Here is a 24,412-nt window from a genome sequence, read left to right on the forward strand (position 1 = left end):
GACAGCTGTCGTAGCGTGATTCAACACAACTGCTCTATCTTTGCTTTCTAAAAGTGCGCCCGAGATGAAAAGTCTAAACGGTAAACGCAGACGTCACTTTGAGCACTTGGTCTTTTATAGTACAAATATCACACGCTGCACTACATGGGCGTGTCTTCAAGATCGTTGTGAACCAAAGCTTCTGCTTTCCAAGGCAACTGATTCTTTCGTCGTTAATTCCCAAATCTTCAATGAGAATCAGTGAAATGAAAACCAAACACATGTACACACTCGCGTCCTAGCGTGAAAGAAAAAAGATGGAAGCATTTGAGAAATAACGAGTAGTCTGAACAGCTCCAGCCTGTCAACTGCTCTTCAAAGTGATCGCTACCTCCACACCCAGTTTATAACACTGAAAATGATTCAGGAAGCATAGCAAAGGTCTAAAACCAGTGGTTGAAAAGCGTCTTGATACATAAAATGACAATTTCTCAAAAGTAATATCTTCATCTTTGAAATATTGTCATCCATATATTTTCGTTTTTCTCTTTTTTACATATCACGCTTTCGAGAAATAAACTGTCTTGTAATGAAGGCTGCATTAGAAAATGTGTATCTAGCTTTGTTCAATTAAAACCGGCACATCCCAGTGGGCAAAAGATGTAGAATATACGACTATTAAACCCATACCTTTTAAATTGTAATCAACAAATGGCTAATCATCATAAAAAAAACACAACTAGTAAACTTTAGTTACAAATTCTAGTAGCATGGCAATATATATATATAGTAATGACAAACACAAACTAATTACATGAACACGCTAATATTTGACTCAAAACCACATTTCGATTCAAATATAAATTTAAAAATTTACAACTTCTATATTTCCACGAAAATATTATTAATGTATCACAAACGCTACTTTCTAAAAAAGACAGAATTAAACTGTTTGTTTTGTGTCTCATGGTGATCCTCCTCTCGATATGAATGAAATGTTTAATATGATCCCTCGAGAAAAAAAAAAGAGTCAATTTCCGCCTGGAATGATTGATGCCCCATCAAACATTTTGTAATATCCCCGGAAGTTCATACAGTAGAATCCTGGTTCGTGGGTAAACAAGACTAAGGAAACGAGTTGGAAACTTGATGTCGAACTGGGATTTAGATCACCCGAAACATTACGCTACATTGGGCAGTATGTGCCAGAGAGTGGCTTTTTCACTCAGACGTTGATCAAAAGCTCAGTAAACGGCGAAGCAGAGGCTTTTGTTCCGAATTCAGCTCACGTCTGATTTTCTTGTTTTGGCCAAGATCTGAACTTTGAATTCAGCGACTACTTGGTCTGCTTTGTAATTCAAATGTAGATACAAATGTCACGGTTTTTTTGTAGATATAAAGGTGTTCTCTGTTTTCAAAGGATAGGTACTTAATTGGCTTAATGATTTGGTTTTGATTTTGTATCGTTGTGTTATTAAGTTTGTGCTTTCTGTGTTTTTAACGTATCGTGAACTTATTTTTGAAACAAATGCTGACAAAGGCAAACATGGCACACATCTGTTTATACCAGCGCTGGATTGTGCATTTTTTTAAGTAAAATCTACTGTGCACTTTTGGGAGTATAATATTGTAGGTTCGATATAAAGTGGCAAAAATATAAAGGGGGAAAATACCCCAGACTGTGTGTAAAGGCCTCGTTGAGACTGTTGTTCTCTTGTTAAATATGGCGTACTGTGCACGAAATGTTACAGAAACACAATCTGATATTTTAATAATTTATAATAATAATAATAATTTCTTACACTTATATAGCGCTTTTCTGGACACTCCACTCAAAGCGCTTTACAGGTAATGGGGTCTCCCCTCTACCACCACCAAGTGCTCTCGGATCCAAATATTAAGTTCTATTTTTTTTAAAGGTGATATCTTCTCTTCCTCTAGTGGAAATCACACGATGTGAGCAATTTTTTTTGTTTTTTGTTTTTCACGTTGTGATCCAAAGAGCCTGAGACGCACAGTCTGACAGTAACCGAACCAGAATGGATTCTGTTGGGAGTCGGACTGAGCTCATTCTCACTCCCTGTGCTGAAAAGAGAATCGGCTCTTCCCCGAGCACCATCTACAGCTGCTGGATGGTACTCTGCGTCCTGCTGCTCCAGCAAATATTTTGACGAAAGACAGATCACTTGTGCGCTTTTAACTTTCTCGCAGCTACAGACGATACCGAAGCTGGCGATATGAAGGCAACCGCTGGTACACCTTCTCTAACTTTCACAATCGCGATAAACATTTTTTTTTTTAAAAAAAGACCTTTGAAGAACTAGATATAGAAATATATAACTAGATAAAAACATTAGCTTTATCGGTTTTTACATTAATCGATTTTGAATGTAATTTTTAATTTTGCATTTTACATTGAAAAAAAAACGTGCATACCTAATCCACCAACGGACAGAGCAATATTTTACGTTGCCTTCCAGAGCTTCCAGCGTGTGATGGATTTGGATGGGCGTCTGTATGATACCACTACAGCACTGGCGCAGGTGCAAAATCGACTTTCACAGGACTTTTTCAGTGTCTTCTCCTCTCTCAAATGGACCGAAGCACAGGAGCCAATATTAGAGAAAACGACAGGTGTTTAAACAGAGTATGTCCCAATGTATGCGACAACGTTTTGTCATTTTGTATAAACGCAAACGGTTCATCATTTAAAAGCCAACATCATTCTTTTTCTCACTGGCGCAAATACGCTACCACACATGCGAGCTGTTGTGTGAAAGAAAATTCATATGTGCGTAGGAAGGCAGAATAAAATCCAGAACTGTATTGGTGATATCGATAAACAGGGCTCATGTTCACAATAAAACTTTATTGTATAAAACGTTAAAATTCGTAAATATTTGTTTTAATCATGCAAAGTGTCTGTTAAACCATTCATGAAGGATTCTTAGACAAAAAAACACACCGTTATATGAGAAAATATATTTACTATATGTGCATTTAACTTACTTTTTAACAATTTTAGTTTCAAGGTCAATGAAAATTGTTTCCCTGCTTTTTTGTCATAAATACACAAGCTTGTTATGTCTTGTGTCAGAAATAAACTGCATGAAATTTGCTAAAGCAACAAAACGTAAGTGCGACAAAGAAGACAAACATTTGCGTTTATAGTGCAATGTTATCTCGAGCCTTTAAAATTACTTTAAATGCAATTTGTTTTTCTCTGTAGCTCTAAGGCTTTGTCATTTAGTTGTGCTGTTTTTTTTACATGTTGTAAAAAAGTCGCTAAATCATACGAAACATAAAAACTCCAATTGTAAACAATTGAACATTCATATTCCTGAATTTTAAACCTATGGAGTATTTATACCTTGTCTTTGTATTTGTGCATATTACAGAGCTCCTTTTCAAAAGCTGTCAGTATAGATTAGTGCTTAGGTTTCCTGTTTTTTTATCCAGGTGGTCCAGATAAGACTCTTGGTATAGGAGCGCGTCTGTGTTGCCTTCTGGATTTCAAATGAGCAGCTCAGTGCAGAAAAGAACCCTGTAGATTAGCATGTACATTTGCATGGACAGTAGATTTTTCAGAAAGTGTAATTGGATTATAGCACGTGCCCCTGACGATGTTGTTGATACGTCATATGTGCTCTTTTTTGTATTATATGTATTTTTGTTGTTCAAATAAGAAATATTTTAAAAAAACTTTCAGGATGGTTGCTGCTGTAAAAATAAAACGACATCAAGGGCGCTGTATGCAGAGGTCTGAAACCTGCTCCACAGAAGAACTTTATCCAGAGGTGTTAAAGAAAATTGATTTATTTTCCTGACTGCAATGTATGGTGAAGCATAAAATCTAGCTGCATAAATCTCTATTACGTGTCATTTATGAAGGTGTTTCAAATAGCAGCCAGTGAAGGATTAACGCTTTTGGAGCATGTATTATATTCTAAATACTCTTATTTAAATAAGCTTAAATTCGCATACTGTTATTTAGACATTGCAAACCAGTCTGACCTCATACAACATTCTGTGCCCGCTGAGTAGATCTTAAAGCAGCTTCAGCCAGAGTAGCAGTAATGGCAACACAGGGCTTGGAGTTCAGCTTTTCTTATTTCTTCTGCAGAACCACTGGTATCGGAATATACTGATCCGCATAAGAAGCGCTACCTGTTTCAGATAGTTTTTATTGAGCGCTGCTCTAAACTTTACATTTGCTCAGGCTTGTTTTCCCCATGAAAAAAGACATTTCCTTAATTACATTTAACTTTTTTTTCCCTTATCATCAAGTAGAAATAAATAAAACATATCGTTCCATTTAAGAGCCACATGCAGGATGGCTGGTGGTCTAAGGCGTTGCGTTCAGGTTGTAGTTTCCCCTAGAGATGTTTGTTCAAATCCCACTTCTGACAAAGAAGTTAGAGTAGAAACGATAACATCCCTAAGTAGAAAACATCTCACATTTCATGTGTTTAATGTTAAGTGTCTTAGTGGTTGCCTCGGTGGTTGATGGCTCTTCTCTCTTGCAGGGTGATGGCAAACTTCTTGAGAAAGGGAGTCTCCTACGTAAGGCTGCTCTTCGTCAAGAGCGGAGACAAAAGGAACAGACTTCAAACCGACATTAATTACTGAGAGCAGGCGAAAATGTCTTTGGAAAAGAGGAAATGACTGCTGACCGTAAACAGAGCACCGGACAAGCGCTCCTCGTTAGTATAGTGCTGAGTACCCCTGCTTGTTGCGCGGGAGACCAGGGTACGTTTCTGTGACAGGGCACAGTGTCCATGTGGGTTCAATCCCCACTCCTGGTAGTGTTGTAATAAGTTTTAAGTGACAGAACACTTTGATGATTTGCACTCTATTTAAATATGAATTTACTAAATTTCAGTTCAGTTCTCTTCACACCCACTCCCTGGAATAACTGAACTCTCACTATCGCATACTGAGGGCTTTACATGCATTAGCTGTGATACAGCTCCCCAATAAAGACGGAATCAAACAGTTTGTTTTGTTTCTCATGGTGATCCTCTTCTCGATCCAAATGAAATGTTTAATATGATGCCTCAAGAAAAAAAAGGAGTGAATTTCCGCCTGTAATGATTGATGCCCCATCAAACATTTTGTAACATCCCCGGAAGTTTATAAAGTAGAATCCTGGTTTGTGGCTTAAATTCAAGGTAACCAAGACTAAGGAAACAAGTTGGAAACTTGATGTCGAACTGGAATTTAATCACCCAGAATATTTCACTACTTTGGGTAGTATGTGCCAGAGTGGAGTGCTTTAGATCCATTTGACAGAAACTGTCAAAAAACTGACAGTGGGAACAGTAAGGAATCCTTAAGTCGCTGTTTTGACTCCGGCTGGAAGGAAGGTGCTTTTTGTGAACTTTAATCAAAGAGTTAAAATAGCGAATCTTTTTCACTCAGACGTTGATCAAAAGCTCAATAAACGATGAAGCAGAGGCTCTTGTTCCGAATTCAGCTAACATCTGATTGTCTTGTTTTGGCCAAGATCTGATCTTTGAATTAAGGGACTACTCTGTCTGATTTGTAATTCAAAAGTAGATACAAATGTCACTGTTTTCAAAGGATAGGTACTTAATTGGCTTTATGATTTGGTATTGATTTTGTATCGTTATATTATTAAGTTTGTGCTTTCTGTGTTTTCCATCGTATTGTGAACTACTTTTTTAAACAAATGCTTACAAAGGCAAACACAGCACACATCTGTTTATACCAGCGGTGAATTGTACATTTTTATTAAGTACAATCTACTGTATTTTTAGAAAAAAATGGCGTACTGTGCACGATATGTTGCAGAAACACAACCTGATATTTTCATAATTATTATTTTAATCATTTGACAAGTATGAGGTCCAGGATCCAAATCTTCAGTTCTGATTTTTTTTAAAGTGATATCTTCTCTTCCTCTCTTGGAAATCACAAGATGTGAGCAAATGTTTTTTGTTCTTTTTTTTTCACGTTGCGATCCAAAGAGCCTCAGACACACAGTCTGACAGAAACCAAACCAGAATGGATTCTGCTGGAGGCCGGACTGAGCTCATTCTCACTCCCTGTGCTGAAAACAGAATTATCTCTTCTCCGAACATCGTCTACAGCTGCTAGATATTGCTCTGCGTCCTACTGCTCCAGCAATTCCTTTGACCAAAGACAGATCACTTGTGTGCTTTTAACCTTCTTGGAGCTACAGGCTCTTTGATGGCTCATGCTGATCGTCCTCTGGATCCAAAAGAAAATTTTAAAGCTGATGCATTTTCGATTGTAATCTGCATCTAGCTACAACGTCCCTGGAAAAAATATTTTATTAGTTGTGTGCAATCGGTATCTTTTACTTTACAGATGGTAGTGGAAATAGTTTTTAAAATGTTTTCTAAAGAAGATTGTATTGCCAGGACCTGCCTTTAGCGCTCAGTAGCGATTACACTGTTGATATAGATGGAGAAGAAATGTAAGATGAATTGATGATCTAAGTTAAAATAGCCCTAACACGCCTCCTGTAACAGTGTTTGTATTCATAGCAAGTAATATTCTTTTTCAAACCCGAACGTTGCTTTTGCATTAAGTGTTATGTAACCATTAGCGGTTTCGGTAGCTTCTGAAGAGCGCACTTTTCCAAACTGAAGCCTATAAGAACATTATTCAAGATGCACCATGGCCCAGAATCGTGCATCGGGACAAGGATTAACATCAATTGAAAGAACTCGCAAATAAAAGATTTGACCGAAAAATTAAATGAGTAGGCAAGTATTAAAACAACACCATAACTTCTTGACTTCCAAACTCTTTCCTGGTTCAGGCCATGTAAAATGACATCATCAGTGGAGTCATGCTGAGGTTGTGAGTTTAAGCCTCACCTGGAGCAGCCTGGTTTTCTCTCTTGACAGGTAAACAGTGTTTTGTGTTATTTGCTAAATGGAGAGAGGATTCTGTGTTAATTGTGCTCCTCCTGGAAGAGGTCAAGATGAGATGTTCACGAGGCTGGTGGTAAATATCCTATCCAGGAATATTTTTTGTTCGAATATCGGGGCTGTATAAAGGGGCTGTAGGGGGTCAGATCTATAGATGTAGTAAACACATCAGTGGAGATGGTGTGTCTGCTCTCTGTGAGAGAGACGGGCGGAAAGAATAATCTGTGGTCTGGGAAGAAGAGACCCTCTTTTGAAGAGCGGCGCTCCTCACGGAAGAGAATGAAAAAAATATTTTTCAGGGACGCTGATTTTTCTCTTTGGGGGAATTAATGTGTGACCTCGTGGCGCAATCGTAGCATGTCTAACTTCAGATCAGAAAGTTGTGAGTTCAAGTCATGTTGAGGTTTAGCTGATGTGCTTGCAGGTGCTGCTGGTGCCGAACCCGGAAATTACACCACACGGTTGGGTTTTATCTGTACACCACTTAGGTAATCTGAACAAAATAACAGAGCAGTACAGAACACGCAATAAGGAGCTTATGCAGCGAATAATCTTGAACACGACAAGAGAAAACTGCCCATCTGCGTAACATCATGTCCGACTTTAGAGACAGTAACATCAGAGAATGGAAGTTTCAGACCATGTTTTTGTTACAGGTTCAAGCAAACCTGAAAGTTAGGGAGTGTTTGGTCACTTTTGTATGAAAACGTGTCTGAAGCCTGTAATTATAATTCGCCCTTTTTTAATTGTGGTTGAAATCCACTCCTATGTACCAAGACCTTACAGTATATTCATGTTTACTTAAATGACTAACGCTATTGGACATTAGTTGGTGTCTTTTTTTGTAATGATTTGCTATTTCATGCAGGAAAGAAAGGAACCCAGACCCAACGTTTGCTTTCAGGTACAGTTCATTTACATACCGGACATCTATTTCTGAGGAGCCTGATTTAAATCACACAACCCCGGAAGAAGTCGTATCGATAATCTTGTAAACCGAAATAAGACGCGTTATCCATTAAACCACTAGCCCGTCACGTAAATGAATTGCACCATGGTGAGTTCAGTGCCGCTACTAGTAATACCCAACCCCCATCTTAAATTTCAAAGTGAGAAACATGTTTTCTACATTTTTGTCAGTTTTAAAACTAGGAGTATACGGCACTCTGCACAGTGTACGAAGTAAATTATTTTCGCAGTAATTAATTTATTTACACGTGTATAATAAATATAGTAATAAATATAATAAATTAATTAATTACTGCGAAGATAATTTACTTCGTACACTGTGCAGAGTGCCGTATACTCCTAGTTTCGGCACACACGATATATACAGTAAAAAGCCTCAGGCACTGTGTTAGATGTGTTTTCAACATTATATATGCGTTTATTAATGTCATCGATTTTACGGTTGCAATTCGACATTGATTATACGTCGAGGCGACGTATATATACGTATAGCCGTATTTTCGCCATGAATATACGTATATTCGACGAATCACTGCCCACTGGGAATAGGTTTATTCCATGCTGAAAAGAGAAGAGAGAAAACATAACATGTCAGCTGTGAAACCTTCTTCAGGTTTGTTTTCTCTCTTCTCTTTTCAGCGTGGAATAAACCTACAGTATTACTTGTTCCTTTGCAGATACGAATGCTGACGTAGCTACCCACCTGAATATATTAAACGCTTCATCTATATGATTAACATAATGTTCTCCTGAATAACTACTCGAAAGAAGCCGTAGCTCATGTGTTAGAGAGATTTGAAATCGGATCGGTGGATTTAGAGTCCAGACTGCGAACCGACAACTGACACAGGTCTTTTATAGAACCGTTTTGATTTTCTCTACTTTGTCCCCGTGACGTCATTGTCCTGCTCGCAGCCGAGCCCGACACACGATACTGTCTGGTTTCTGTCACTGGGCGGGTCTGTGTTGGTTCTAATACCCCAGTATTATGACGGGGACACTAAACTGTAAACAGGTGCCGTCCTTCGGCTGAGACGTAAAACCGAGGTCCTGACTCTGTGGTCATTAAAAATCCCAGGTCGTCTCTTGAAAGAGTAGGGGTGTAACCCCGGCATCCTGGCCAAATTTCCCATTGACCCTTACCAGTCATGGCCTCCTAATAATCCCCATCTCTGAATTGACTTCATCCCTCTGCTCTCCTCCCCACTAATAGCTGATGTGTGGTGAGCGTTCTGGCGCACTATGGCTGCAGTTGCATCATCCAGGTGGGGCTACACATTGGTGGTGGTGGAGGGGAGTCCCCATTACCTGTAAAGGGCTTTGAGTGGAGTGTCCAGAAAAGCGCTATATAAGTTTAAACAATAATAATTATTATTTGTAATTAATAATTAATTATTATTTATTATGTAAAATGCAATAAAAATATCATGTTTGAATAATGTAAAAACTGATAAAGCTAATGCTTTTTTCAGGGCTATATCTACTTTTAAAAAAAAAGAGAAGTCTGTCGCGATTGTGAAATTTGGAGAACATGCACCAGCGGGTGCCTTCACATCTCCAGCTTCAGTCTCGCCTGTAGCTGCAAGAAGGTTAAAAGCGCACAAGTGATCTGTCTTTGGTCAAAGGAATTGCTGGAGCAGTAGGACACAGAACAGTATCTAGCAGCTGTAGACGATGTTCGGAGAAGAGATAATTCTGTTTTCAGCACAGGGAGTGAGAATGAGCTCAGTCCGGCTCCCAGCAGAATCCATCCTGGTTTGGTTACTGTTAGACTGTGCATCTGAGGCTCTTTGGATCGCAACGTGAAAAAAAAAAAATTGTTCACATCGTGTGACTTCCACGAGAGGAAGGGAAGATATCATTTTTAAAAATATCAGGACTGAAGATTTGGATCCGGGACCTCATACTTATCAAATTATTAAAATAATAGTTATTAAAATATCAGATTGTGTTTCTGCAACATTTTGTGCACAGTACGCCATCTTTATCTAAAAATAAAACAACAGTCACAACGAGGCCTTTACACGCAGTCTGGGGTATTTTTCCCTTTTATATTTTTGCCACTTTATATGTTATACTCCCAAAAGTGCACAGTAGATTGTACTTAATAAAAATGTACAATTCACCGCTGGTATAAACAGATGTGTGCCGTGTCTGCCTTTGTAAGCATTTGTTTAAAAAATAAGTCCACAATACGATAAAAACACAGAAAGCACAAACTTAATAATACAACAATACAAAATCAATACCAAATCATAAAGCCAATTAAGTAGCTATCCTTTGAAAACAGAGAACACCTTTATATCTACAAAAAACTTGACATTTGTATGTATTTTTTAATTAAAAAGCAGACAGTGTAGTCCCTTAATTCAAAGATCAGATCTTGACCAAAACAAGACAATCAGACGTGAGGTGAATTCAGAACAGGAGCCTCTGCTTCGTCGTTTATTGAGCTTTTGTTCAACGCATGAATGAAACAGATTCACTATTTTAACTCTTTGATTAAACAAAGTACACAAAAGGTGCCATCCTTTGAGCCGGAATTGAACCAGCAACCTAAGGATTCCCTGCTATTACCCACTACAGTCCTCCACTTTACTAACTGATCTATCAAAGGGATGTCAGGATGTCAGGAGCTGCTCTCTGTCACATACTGCCCAATGTAGTGAAATGTTCTGGGTGATTTAAATCCCAGATTGACATAGTTTCCAACTCGTTTCCTTTTTTTTAATTTGAATTTAAGCCGCGAACCAGCATTCTCTGTATAAACTTGCAGGGATATTAAAAAATGTTTGATGGGGTATCAATTATTCGGAAATGGACTCCTTTTTTTTCTTGGGGGATCATATTAAACATTTCATTTGGATCTACAAGAGGATCACCATGAGGAACAAAACTAAGTTTCATTCTGTGTTTATTAGAATCTGTATCACAGCTAATGCATGTAAAGCCTTTAGTATGCGACAGTGAGAGTTCAGTTATGCCGGAGAACTGAAATTTAGTAAATCCATATTTAAATAGATTGCAAATCTTCAAAGTGTTTTGTCACTGCAAATATTATTACAGGGGTTTACCAGCTGCCGCACGTGCTTGTTTTGGGATTATTTCCAATAAGTATCCCATTAGTAGTTGTGTGTCCTTACTGGTATCTTTTAAACATTCGATTATATACAAACGGGACAGAGACAAAGTAATAATCCCATTTTAAGGTGTCTTGCATTTTAATTTACTGAACAGATAAATTGAAATGCTCTGATTCAGAGCCCCTGCAGTTCGTGCTAATTAGAACCACAACAATGCTCCTGAGTCCTGGGCACTACACTGAGCACACGTTCAGCTGGGCTCTGACTTTGTTAAGCACGACTTCTTGTTGCAGTTGAGCTCAGAGCTAGATATGATCTCCATATTCTACCGCAATAAGTAGTCTGAAACTTAGTAAATAATACACAGTTTTTTAACTGAAGTCAGGTTGTTAAAAAATTAAACCAGCACCCTGTCACCGAAACTTACCCCGGTCTTCCGCTCGACAAGCGGGGGTACTCAACACTGTACTAACAAGCAGCGGTTGTCCGCAGTTGAGCGTGAGCTCTGATTACTGTCAGCAGACATTTCTTCATTTCCAATGACGTTTTCTTCTGCTCTCAGCTTTTTACCGGTCATAAATGCTCAAGAAGTAATTCATTTGTGTTTGAAGTCTGTCTCTGTTACCTTCGGTCCTGATAAAGAAAAGCCGTGCGTGGGAGACTCCCTCTCTGAAGAAGTTTGCCGTCACCCTGCAAGAAAAGAGAGCCATCATTCACCGAAACAGCCACTAAGACAAATAACATTAAACACGTGAAATGCGAGATGTTGTGGAAATGTTTTCTACTTAGAGATTCTGTCGTTTCTACTCTAACGAGAGAGGCTCTTTGTCGGAAGTAAGATTTGAACAAACGTCTCCAGGGGAAACTGCGACCTCAATGCAACGCTTTAGACCACCAGGCATCCTGTCTGTGGCTCTTATATTGCATTATATGTTTTATTTATTTCTACTTGTTGATAGGAAAAAAAGTGAAATCGTGTAATTTGGGAAATGTATTTTTTTCATGGGGAAAACTAGCCTGAGCAAATGTAAAGTTAAGAGCAGCGCTCAATAAAAACCATCAAAGCCGAAAGCGCTTCTTATGCGGATCAGTATATTCCGATGCCGGTGGTTCTGCAGAAGAAATAAGAAAAGCCGAACTCAAAGCACTGTGTTGCCATTACGGGTACTTTGGCTGCAGGTGCTTTAAGATCTACTCAGCGGGCACAGAAAGTTGTATGAGGTCAGACAGGTTTGCGCTGTCTAAATAACAGTGTGCAAATTTAAACTTATTTAAATAAGATTATTTACAATGTAATACATGCTCCAAAAGCATTAATACTGCACTGGCTGCTATTTGAAACGCCTTTAGAAATGACGCGTAATAGAGATTGATGCAGCTGGCTTTTATGCTTCACAATACATTGCAATCAGGAAAATAAACCAATTAGAAATATGCAATACAACGTCTTTGAGTTCGGCTATTCTTATTTCTTCTGCAGAACAACTGGTATGGGAATGTACTGATCTGCATACAGTAATTCGCGCTTTCGGTTTCTGATCGTTTTTATTGAGCGCTGCTCTGAACTTTACATTTGCTTGTGCTAGTTTTCTACATGAAAAAAAAAAGAGATTTCCCTAATTACATGATTTCACTTTTTTTCTTATCAACGAGTAGAAATAAATAAATAAATTACATATAATTCAATATAAAAGCCACAGGCGAGTTGGCTGGGGGTCTAAGGCGTTGCGTTCAGGTCACAGTTTCCCCTCGGGTTTTTTGTTCGAATCCCACTTCTGAAAAAAAGGTTTTCTCGTTTTTCTCTGTGAAAAGACAATCAAATTCTTAACAAATTTCATATATTAGACTTCCGCAATACGTTCTGGCTTTAACAGGAAACTGTGCGCTTCCACAGAAAGAGTAACAAGAGGAGACGTTTCCATGTTACTTGTAGACTTAGATAAAGGAACGTGGCGGTGAATGAAAGAGGCACAGATGGGATTCGGACCCGCGATCTTCGGTTTACGAGACCGACGCCTTACCACTTGGCCACCGTGCCGTCGCTGGGAGCGGGGTCAGCTTACTATATGTTGAATCAACCCTAGTAATTTTACTGTTGTAATAGAGGAACAAGAGGCGCAGTCGGTAGAGCTTGCGACCCTTAAGTTCAAAATCGTTGATTCATGGGTTGTTTGTGTCCTTTCTGATCCCTCTAATCTTTTAGTAGGACAGTGCAAGCAGGACGTGATAGGGTACAGTGACTCCCAATGTCATATGAGCTTTGTGTAATTTAGCTTTCTTAACGCTATGGGGCTCGATTCAAATATCGCTGTGAAACGTTTTTTCTAGATTGAGGGTGATCTGCTCCCGAGTAATTATAAACACCTGAGCGTTTACTGTTTACTGTTGTGTTACTGTGATAAAGGAACACCGCACTTTATCAAAATACTGCTGCTTCCTAATTTTACATAATGGTATTTAGACCGGGGAGAGTGACTGCATTCCAAGAGGCTAAAAGTTGATTTCACAAAGCCCCCATTTAATAAAATACATTAGAAACCGCAAGGAAAACAGTATGTTTTAATAAGTCTTCTCCTGGTTTTATATTATTATAGTCTTTCACATTTGAATGCATACCTTACCGAAAATCTTACCTAGATTACAGGCAACACAAACAGTTCTTAATGCACAAAGTCTATTTATAGTTGACTTTCTGCTAATCACATCTAATAGTTCATGAATCTTCCTGAGTTGCTTTGCTGGAGAAGTGCCATGTTACATGTTGTAAACGTCAAACGTACAAACGTGTTGTACTTTCCAACCTTTGAGTAATATTTTCCAGAGCTAGGGCGCAGTTGTCTTCACAATCTGGATTATCTCAAAAGCAATGATGTCTGTGTAAAACAGATTTTATTTTCGGGAACCGACGTTGTATTGCATATTTCTAATTGATTTGTTTTCATTATTGTAATGTATAATGGAGCATAAAAAAACATCTGCAAAAATCTCTATTACGCGTCTTTGGCATTTCAAATAATAGCGAGAGCGAGGATCAAACCCCCCTCTTGGCGATAGTTGCCTCACGCTCTGAACAACCAAGTCCTGCTTATTCCCGCTGTGGGTCGTGGATGGTGTGTTTTGGTATTTACTCGAAATTACGGAGGATACATGGGACTGCATTTACCTGATAACATACCATGATCTCTAGTACCTAATGAGCTTTGATAATTCAGCTTGCTTATCGCTTTGGGCTCAATTCAAAAGTTGCAGTGAAAGCAGGAGCTGAGCAGGATTCTGTTTAAATGGAGCCAGATCTGTTCACAAGCGGGGAAACACTTCAGCGTTTACTAATTGAAGACCACAATCCGCTAAAACACCGCTGTTTCTTAGACTAAAAGAAGCTAAAAGCATTTTTGAACATGGGTTATATTGTAAATACTGTTATTAAAAAGCTTATTCGCATACTGTCGGTTATTTAGACGGTGCAAAACAGGCTGCCCTTATAAAACTTTCTGTGCCCGTTTTGACCAAGGAGAAAGTATTTTCTGATGGAGCGCTATGCGAAAAGATTTAATTAGCTTTACCCCTGCCAATGATTCAGCATGAAGAAGTAAAAGTTTCAAAGGGAAAAGCAGCTCGCTAACACAGCCAATATTAAATGTACTTGCCGGCACACTATCACGTGCATTGGCTCAGAAGTGATCTCGGCAATGTTCCCAAAGTAAAGCTGAAAGTGCCAAAGAGCATTTCTGTTGAGAAAACTGCCTTGATGTTAAGCTTAGAAAGCCTGTCTTTTAGATGTTCTATCTCTAAACACCTTGTGCAGCCTCCCAACAGACTAACAAATATTTTTTTTGAGAAATGGGCACACACCCGGAAGACAATAACGTTTATCTACATTCGAGTATGTGAATAACAATTTAACAGAAAAAAGTTTGTAAATGAGATTTTGCAAAAATTCAATAAATCATCTATAAACAGTAAGAAATTATTAAGAAAGTAAGATATTGTTTTATTTTATAAACTTTAAGACAATGAAGAGAGTTTACAGGTCATCCTTCGCTTTTGCTCTTTCAACTTAAGCGTTCAGGATCCAAGCCCATGTGCGGATGGTTGTATTTCTTAAAGTAACTTGTAATCATCAAAAGTTGTTGTGTAGTCCTTCAGTTCTTTCTCGAGTTGTACCATGGATATTTTATACGATCAATACTTTTCATGATCATTTGCATTTTCCGTTTCAAACGGAAAAAGTTCAAAGTGTCCTTATAACTGTGCTCCACATCTACACGAGAGCGCTTGTAAGAGTACAGGACATGCAATGAGGAGTTTGTGCAGCTTTCAGCTTAGTGCAGAGTCCAGAGGAAGGACTCACTCGCTGAATGATCTCTCAAGAAATTCAAAGGGTGTTTTCTGCAAAAGCCATGACAAGTGTGAAGAACAGAACGAAATGTTTTGGAGTTACATTTAAAACAGGAGAGAACACTGTAGCACTTCGAGTGTGTCTAAATTTAATTGTGTAAACCTAGCTGTCTATAAACACAGACAAGGAGTTCTCACACAACAGAAGATTGCGATGTGAGCACAGTAATATGAAACACTTGGAGATGCTAGGGATTGAACACAGGACCTCATACATGCAAAGCATGCACTCTACCATTGAGCTACATCCCCAACAGAACAGCTTGTGGAACTGACTTAGAGATGTGCAGATGCTCACTGACCACAATCCACCACTCACGAAGAATGTCTGCAGTTTCCCACTTTCGCATTTCCTCTAATACAGAGTAAATTCATGGGAATGAAGAAATAAGGAAGGAAAAATAGTCACATCTAAGCTTCCAGAGACCGGTTAAAAATGAATCAGTTATTTTTATATCCAGTCACATGGACGACGGCCCAGTGGGCAAAAGACGTATAATATACGTCTATTAAACGCATACCTTAGACGTCTAAATGTGGTCCGCAATTCGTCTAGAATGAAATTCTAATATATGTCTATTGTTATACGTCTATGATAAGGTGTTCATTATACATAAATGGTTGGAGTTCTATTATACGGATAAATTTAGAGCACTATTATACATATATGATTGGAGTTCAGGATAACTTTAGAGGACTATTATACGTATATGGTTAGAGGTCTATTATACGGATAACTTTAGAGGTCTATTATACGTATATGGTTAGAAGTCTATTATACGGATAATTTTAGAGGACTATTATACGTATATGGGTAGAGGCCTATTATACATTACAATACAGATTTTAAAATGTACAACTTCTATATTTCCAAGAAAAAAAATATTACAATGAAAGTTAAGACGATTTTTGTCCACCATTTGCAAACCCTGTCTAATTGTCCTAACAGTTAGAACCAGAAACCTATTATTTTCAGTGTCCAGATCTCCTGGCCCCCTGCCTTGCATATGCATTCTTCAAGTAACACATTGTGTGTTCCTTTATTTCTTTAAAGGTAGGGTGGGACTTCAGCACCGCAGCTAGGAGAAAATTATATAATATTACTACCCAAATAAATGATGATTAATATCTTCTTTAGTATAATCTCAAAAATGAACCATTAAGGTTAACTAAGCTCAAAGCTATAATAAACGTATAAACTTTGGCTTGCATCATAGCAGTTGAGCAATAAAGTCTGTCCTAATTAAAGAGTACCCAAAGTTTGAAAGTACAACATAGAATAAGAATAATTAGAGAAACGGCAAAACGATTTTGTGTCATCTTCCCCTTCACACTATTTTTATGTGCCATTTTTTGCTTATTAACGTACTATTTTAATCAAAATAATATTAAGAAAGATCTGTATGTATTCAGATAGTATTATTATTATTATTTATACTTACTCGTCAAAAGAGGATTGCTGAGATATTTGCGGATTTCTTCTACGATTGAAAAACGTGTCCAAAATGGTGACCAACGAATACTAGCAATGCATTGTGGTATATAACCGGAAAATATACCACAACGTATGCGTTTATTAATGTTGTCGATATTATGGTTGAAATTTAACATTGATAATACATCGCAGCTATGTGCCCCCTACTATGAGCTGATGTGCAATTTTAACGCATGCAGTTAGTAAGGAAACGGTCACTGTTGTAAGGTATTATATATAATGACATTATGGAATAGGATGGGGACAGGCCTGGTGTCACGGGGGGAGGGAGGAGTGTCGCCCCTTCAGTTTTGGGCAAAAGGATTTACTTAACTTGTAATAAAAAAATAGTTGTACTTTGTCAATGGCCAAACATTAATTTATTTACACGTGTAAAATAAATATAGTACATATAGTAATAAATATAGAAAATACAGTAATACATATAGTAAATTAATTAATTACTACGTAAATAATTTACTTCGTACACTGTGCAGATGGCTGTATACTCCTAGTTGCAGCACCCATGATATATACAGTAAAAAGCCTCAGGCACTGTGTTAGATGTGTTTTCGACGTTATATATGCGTTTATTAATGTTGTCGATTTTACGGTTGCAATTAGATGTTGATAATACGTCGCAGCGACGTATACACAGATGCAGCCATTCAAAATGGGTGGGGTATTTCGTGGTATACCCCGGTGGGCGTGTCACATTAAAACGCAGTATCATGCAGTATCACGCAGTGTATCGCGTCATTTGAGGTCATGCTGGAACCTCTCATGTACAGCATTTGAGCTTGGACAAAAGTTGGACAAAAGTACACAACCTACCTTTATCAGAAATATTTATGCATCAAAGCCTTTACCGAAGATATTACTAATAGTATTAATAATGAATGACTTTGGACAAGCTGTAAACTCAAAGTATTATGCTGGTCCACATTCTTTCTAACCGTCATTTTAAACGAAAATACTTTTAGTTTTTTCTTTGACAAACACCACAGCATTTCGTGGATAATTTCTTAAGCACATTTGTACAAGCACTTGGAATCTGTCCAAGCCCTACTTTGTCAGGCATTTTCTTTTACTGCAACGGACATAAAAACTCCCTTGCTTTTAACAGAGCGTTTCATAATTTCTAACTACGAAAATTATTTAAACTGCAACACTTATCATTCAACCAGGGCTCAAAATATCACAAGGATCCTCAAGAGCACATCAAAGACTGTATTAAAAGATACTTGTATCAGATACATGAGAATCCAGGCTTTTTTTCTCAACACTTTCTTTTCCGTATACCAGATATTATGGAACTACTTCAGAAGGCTGTCAGCCAGTCAGATTCCAGGAATCAATACTTTAAAGAAAATTCGATTTCTCCCTAAACATTTTAAGCATCGAAGTCTTTAACTAACATGTGAAATAGTGGCAGTTTTAAGCTTTTCTGCTAATATAATATGGAATTGCGTATCTAAAGAAATTAATAACGATATGATTATATTTGTGTACTGCGACAGGGCTGTGTAGGGCTGTTTCGCCTCACAATCAGACAAATGCAACATAAATTGGGCTGTGTAGTCTTCTAAGTATCTTAATAAACTTTCAGCATAGCTTTCTCCCTGTTTAGATTTATTTTTCTTGGGATCAAACGTGGAAAGATTAGATTGTTTTTATTTTTTAAATACATTTTAGAAAAGTGTAATCTATACTAAAAAGCTGTACACCACCTGCTATAAAGATACATATTGTAATACTTTCGGTCTCAGATAGGACGGACACAAGAACTCAGACTTGCAGAGTTAAAGCAAGTTAAAGCCTTGATTTTATATATCACCTTTAAAAGTGGCATCACCAAGCAATACAGATTACAAAGTAAATACCCAACACTGATTGCACCCATCTGTCATGTTAATAAAGACCTTTAAATTAAATTTAGTTTTATTACTTGTTTTTCAGGAAGTAAAAAAAAAACACTTGAATTACTTATCCAGTCTCTCGAACTAAAATTATTTTTCAATCAATGCAACTAACATCGGGCAACGTGTTTTTTTAATCCAACATTGACAGCCACATCTTAAATCTTGTCAGTCAGCTCTTTTTTCTCTATCTGAATTGTGGCGATTCAAACAACCTGGGATAACAAGTGGTCTCAAAGTCACCGAGCTCACAGAGCTTCAACAACAGATGACAATTTCCTTAGTCCTTCCTTAGTCTTCCTGAAATTGTCAGATTATGAGTGAACAAAAGCATTTTATTAAAAACACGTTTGTGTTTGTTTGAGAGCTATATTATGTATTTTTCATATGTAAGAAATAATGATGTGTTCCTGCTTACACATTGCACGACTTTAAAAGCTAGAAAAACAGGTTTCGATTCACATTATCTGGCGAGCCTTGTTTTGTCAAAGGAAAATTATATTCTACTCTGAGAATGTAGGGGGAGGAAGAATGTCCCTTGTCTTTTTACTTACTCCAATACACCAATGCATTAGCATGTTAAAGCGATTTCATTGAGGAGCCTAGCTTTCTTAACTAGTAAGTACTGTACTTACTGGGTTTTGAAGGGGGGGAGGTGTCTTTTGCTGGAAATCTCGCCCCCTTCTACTTTGAAAATACCTGTGAAACAGGTTTAATTCATCACAGCCAGCACTCCCGCAGAGAGGGGGGTTGTACTTGCAGTGCATCGGTATAGATGGGAAAGCCAGAGCCGAGTCAAGTCTAGCCATGTGTGAGTCTAGTCTCACAGAGCTTCAACAGCAGATGACAACTTGTGAGTTTGATTAAGAATGAATAAAAACATTTCATTAATAACGCGTTTGCGTTTGTCTGGGAGCTGAAAAAGTAAAAAACAATTACTTTTTGACAATGAAGAACTGTGTGTGTGTCTCTCTCTCTGCTGGCGTTTGTAATCGTTTTTATTTTTAAATACATTTTAGCAAAGTAATGTACCATAAAAGTATTGTGAGACATATTTGGGTTAACATGTTCAGTGTTCAGTGTGTGGTAATTTGTTTGGTGCAAGTGAAGTTTTATTTAAAATCTGACCCAGGGAAAAGTGTGGTGTGGACAGCTGAGGAGAGAATGCAGGCTCGCGCTGTGTCCGTTATTCTTTTTGTCTTTTTGAGCCAGTGAAAGCTCTGTTGTCCTTCACATGAATGCCTGAATCATTGTACCAAACCCAGGATTTTACAGTATTTTTTTCTTTAAAATACCAATAACAGCAACATACAGTTTACATAATATGTTGATGTTCCAAAATTAATATAGTTTATGACCTTTATGACCTTTGTTATGCTCTTCGTTAATGTCTAAGCCGGAACACATCATTATATCTCATTTTGTATTTCTTTAAAAAAAAAATCGTTTGCCCAGCCTAACAGTAATGTTGTTATTGTTTTTATCCTGTAAAGCGCTTTGAGGAGCCACCTTTAAAGGCGCCATATACAATAAAGTTCATTATTATTACTATTGTTAATTTGCTGGACAGAGAGGTGAACATTATTACGCAGAAGACAAAGATAGCGATTTACGTTGCATTGTGCATTGTGCTGCTATAATACAGTTTTAAATAATTAAAAGTCTAAACACTATCAGCTTTATTTATGGGTTTTAAATAAAGGCGATTTAAACGCGATTTAAATCAATATAAATGTTTATATTGCAATGCATAGGTGACTATTCATTGTTATTAAAATGACTTAAATTCGATCATGTTGTGATATTTAGAAATATAAATTTGTTTGGTGCGAGTGAAGTTTTATTTAATCTCTGACCCAGGGAAATGTTTTATTTTTTCAAAGATGTGATATATAGTATATTCGACGAATCACTGCCCACTGGGTGTGCGGACCTTTTCTTATTTACCTTGTGCAATCGTGTTTCATAAAATGTAATTGTATTATAGCATGAACCCCTGGCGATTTTCTTGATACGTTATATGTGCTCTTGTTTGTATTGTATGTATTTTTGTTGTACAAATAAAAAGTAAAAAGCACAATTTTCCGGATGCAGCTGCTGTAAAACAAATTACTCCAATACACCAATGAACAGACCCACTCACCTCTTAGTGTGCACAGTGCATGTCGCAGCACTTCCTGCTTTCACTTCAATGCGCGTCCTGATATTGATTTTTTTTCGTGTGCCGTGCGGAGGCTCTGAAAGCGAGAGCAATGAAAAGGTGCACGGCGCTGTGAAAGAAACGGAGGTAAAGACGTCTCTATACATGGATGACGTCACCATCCTCCTCTCTGACAATGCCTCAATTAGCAGAGCACTGCAGTGTTGTGATCAGTTCTCTTTGGCTTCCTCTGCAAAAATTAACAAATCTAAGAGTGAGATTTTTTATCAGAACTGGAGGGAGCCAAAAGAAGGACATGATCTCAGGCTGCAAGAGAAGAGAATTAAGGTCCTGGGGGTGTATTTTGGAGAAGAGATAGGAACAGTAAATTGGCAGAACAAATTGCCAATCTTAAACAAAAAACTGATGCAATGGAAGGACCGAGACCTCACCATGACAGGGAAGGTGCTGGTCATCAAAGCCGAGCTCTTGCCTGTCTTGAATTTTCTGGCTTCTACCTTCCCAATCCAACACCGTGTTGCGGCGGCGCTGAGGAGATTGATGTTTCAATTTCTATGGGGTGGGAAGCAGGAAAGACTCAGAAGGGAAATAATGTACAGGCCGCTACCCTCAGGGGGGAAGTCTGTCCCAGATATTGCTACGAAGCTACGAAGCAGAAAATCTGTGGGAAATAGAGAGCATAGGTCAATATCTCAAGAAACTGTGAAAAACATTATCATGTTTAAGTAAAGAATGTGATTTGAACCAGAAAAAAAGAAATTGTTGCTATTTAACTGGTACCGTGTCAAAATGTAATGAGATGTGATCATATATACTGTTTTAAGTATGTATATTAATGTAAAGCTTTCTAATTTGTGATGTCCTGTATTTTTTTTGTGAAAAGAAAATAAAGTTCTTAAAAAATCGATTCACCCAGGGCGAGGCTCGGCCATTGCACTCCGGCTGTGCTGACCCCTGCGAATTCCCCAAATGTGGGAATCTCGACTGCATTATTTCTGGTAGTGGGGGACTGCGTTCGCGCTCTCCCCTGATGTGCTTGGTCCAATATCGGATACGGAAGAGTTACGACACCACGTGCTGCGATAGGATCCCAGTTCGAAAGGAGTCGATGCCACTGCTGGTTCCCGGTTTCTTTTAGTTAGAGGTCCGGAGAAACATTTCAAGCTGGTTACACTACTCTTTCCGGACATTCATTCCCTTTTCAAAGTCAGTCGTTTTGCTGTTGTCTGCATTATTTAGGCTGATTATCGAGGTTAGCCTTTATTTGGTCATGGGGGCCTCGGTACTGTATGCTAATTCTCAAGACAGTTTCACCCGTTTTCTGATTGCTAGGTTCTGTACCAGAGCAGACATGTCAAACAGTGAATGGCTGTACCTCTATTGTATCCCTGCTCAATTAATGAAATCAGTAATAAATGAATATATGTATAGTTATACGAAAAACAAGTGGTTTATCGACTCATCTTCATTTGCAGATTTAGAGGCAGATTCGATATTCGTTTTACAAATGGGTTTTTTTTTATATGGGTCACACTCATGCCATAGCAACAAAACATCTCTAGAAATGAGGCTATAGATCACCTTTCCATCCTCCAGGTTTTCTTCCCAAAGCCTAAGGCACCAACGGTGACCCCTGCTGGCCGAGAGAGCAAAAGCTTGCAGCACCTGGTATTCCCAGGCAGTCTCCCATGCAAGCACTAACCAGGCCTGACCCTACTTAGCTTCAGAGATCAGACGCGTTCAGGGTGGTGTGGCCGCAGGCGAAAGTAATAACACCTGACTCGCTACTTGAAGCTGTGTGTGGCTGGGGTTCCGTGCCCCCCGAGCTTGACTGAAGTATCGTTCGTGTGCAACTCTTTGGAAAGGAGCTGCTTTCCAAATTGCATTGCGTACCTGGATGTTGGCGAATGTGCTCCCTTGTGTTGGCTTGTCCCGCACTGGAGGAGAACAAACTGCTCGGAGGAGCACAAGGCAAGTCTTCACAAGACAAAAACCTCCAGTGCACACATGTCAAACAGTGAATGGCTGTACCTCTATTGTATCCGTGCTCAATTTGGGTGGGCAAAACGAGAAAACGAGCGCGCCGTTTCCTACACATCTGCAGTCACCAATGCACATTCGCAGCATTTCCCGGGACGCAATTTGGCCTCATTTGCATAACACCAGACCGGCAGATCGCTACGCAAGCTCGCGTCGTGCACCTGCCATACACCGAACAAACACCGGAGCCTTTTCAGCAATTTCCAAAAAACGGGCCTGCTCGCCTGCCCACAAGGCTCCATCTCTTACCCGCTCTCCAGAGCCTGCTGTCTTCTGTGCTGTTCTCTCGGCACCGCTGCAGCGCACACAACTCCTGTAGCGCGGGGAGAAAGTTTCCACGCTCCGCCGCAGGGAAGGCTCGCTCCGTGCGCACATGTCCTTTCAATGCCAGTTAAACAAGTGCTCCGCATTAGCAGCGTCGGGGCTCCGGCGTGTCGCACCTCACCTCGCACAGCCCCCTCCTTGAATGTCTCGCGCTGGGCATGCCCCGCTCTTCTCCACCTCATCTTATCGCGTGTGACCACCGACAATGGCCACAATGCCGGGGAATGGCACCTGTAAAGTGTTAATTGGGGCACAGGAACAGCCCGTCTCGTCTCGGGGGCCGGCTTCAAAGACAATACAGCAAACACAGCGGGGCGGGGGAAGTAGACGACACGACACATGCAGGTACATTCAGCTCCGGTGGGAACGAGTCATTTGTCGGTCTTTTAGTGTTCCCCTTTACCAATCAGTCGGGGTCTCCTCCTAATCCCCGTCTCATATGTAACAATCAATGACGAGGCCCCCCTGTCCCGCGATATTGTATTTGTCTCCTGGCCGCTGGCTGGCGCCGTGAGATTTAGTACTCGCACAAGAGACCGGGGGCAGAGCGCCCCCCACAAAGTGTGCGCTCCAGGTTCCCTCTCGGGGCTCTGCAACACAGCGGAAAGGCAGCGAGAAGGAGCCTCTTGCTCTGACGCCGCAAGCCACAAGAGGGCGGAGGCGCCGCGCGCCCGGCCGACGTGTTGGACTGGTGTGCTTTATGTGCTGAAATAAACACGCGACAGCCCAGAAATGTTTTCAGAGTGCTGTGCACTGGAGGTTTTTGTCTTGTGAAGACTTGCCTTGTGCTCCTCCGTGAAGTTTGTTTGTTCTCCTCCAGTGCAGGACAAGCCAACACAAGGGAACACATTCGCCAACATCCAGGTACGCAATGCAATTTGGAAAGAGGCTCCTTTCCAAAGAGTTGCACACGAACGATCCTTCAGTCCAACTCGGGGGGCACAGAGCCCCAGCCACACACAGCTTCAAGTAGCAAGTTAGGCGCCATGGCTTTAGCTTGCGGCCACACCACCCTGAATGTGCCCAATCTCGTCTGATCTTGGAAGCTAAGCAGGGTTGGGCCTGGTTAATACTTGGATGGGAGACTTCCTGGGAATACCAGGTGCTGCAAGCTTCTGCTCTCTTGGCCAGCAGGGGTCGCC

At 39.4% G+C, this 24,412-nt stretch overlaps 4 non-coding genes across 4 annotated transcripts; 2 read left to right on the forward strand and 2 right to left on the reverse strand.

Moving 5' to 3' along the window:
- Window positions 1-12,920: 12,920 nt before the first annotated feature.
- trnat-cgu (transfer RNA threonine (anticodon CGU)) lies at window positions 12,921-12,992 on the reverse strand. Its single transcript has one exon. It is a non-coding gene; the product is annotated as a tRNA-Thr (tRNA).
- A 2,540-nt stretch (window positions 12,993-15,532) lies between these two features.
- Window positions 15,533-15,604, reverse strand: trnaa-ugc (transfer RNA alanine (anticodon UGC)). The gene has a single exon. It is a non-coding gene; the product is annotated as a tRNA-Ala (tRNA).
- Window positions 15,605-21,770: 6,166 nt separating this feature from the next.
- LOC148669776 (U1 spliceosomal RNA) lies at window positions 21,771-21,936 on the forward strand. The gene has a single exon (XR_015937489.1). It is a non-coding gene; the product is annotated as a U1 spliceosomal RNA (small nuclear RNA).
- Window positions 21,937-24,265: 2,329 nt separating this feature from the next.
- Window positions 24,266-24,384, forward strand: LOC148669777 (5S ribosomal RNA). Its single transcript, XR_015938825.1, has one exon. It is a non-coding gene; the product is annotated as a 5S ribosomal RNA (ribosomal RNA).
- The last annotated feature ends 28 nt before the right edge of the window (window positions 24,385-24,412 follow it).

Source organism: Lepisosteus platostomus, chromosome 5 (assembly GCF_059453375.1).
Source record: "Lepisosteus platostomus isolate fLepPlt1 chromosome 5, fLepPlt1.hap1, whole genome shotgun sequence".
Classification (NCBI taxonomy): Eukaryota; Metazoa; Chordata; class Actinopteri; order Semionotiformes; family Lepisosteidae; genus Lepisosteus; species Lepisosteus platostomus.